Raw genomic sequence first — 280 nt, forward strand, 5'->3', positions numbered from 1 at the left:
GGGGTCGTTCACTTTTCCCACGCGTCCTTCTCGCGCTCCGGAGGGGGGACAGCCCTGCCCCTGACACTCCGGGGCCCAGCGCATCGCATCCGCTCTTGTTGGTCCCGAGCCCTACGTGAGCAAGCGCTTTGCCGGCTTTGGCGGCGCGGCGAGCGGCTGGCTAGGCGGACGGGGCGGTCTGGTGTGTCGGGGTCTCGGCCAGCTCTCCTTCCGCCCCAGTGTCCTTGGGGACACTTGGCCTCTCCACCCCCGGCCACCTCGTTTGGAGAATGGGGACGAA

The sequence above is a fragment of the Fukomys damarensis genome, unplaced genomic scaffold (assembly GCF_012274545.1).
Source record: "Fukomys damarensis isolate Sample0158 unplaced genomic scaffold, DMR_v1.0_HiC HiC_scaffold_37, whole genome shotgun sequence".
Classification (NCBI taxonomy): domain Eukaryota; kingdom Metazoa; phylum Chordata; class Mammalia; order Rodentia; family Bathyergidae; genus Fukomys; species Fukomys damarensis.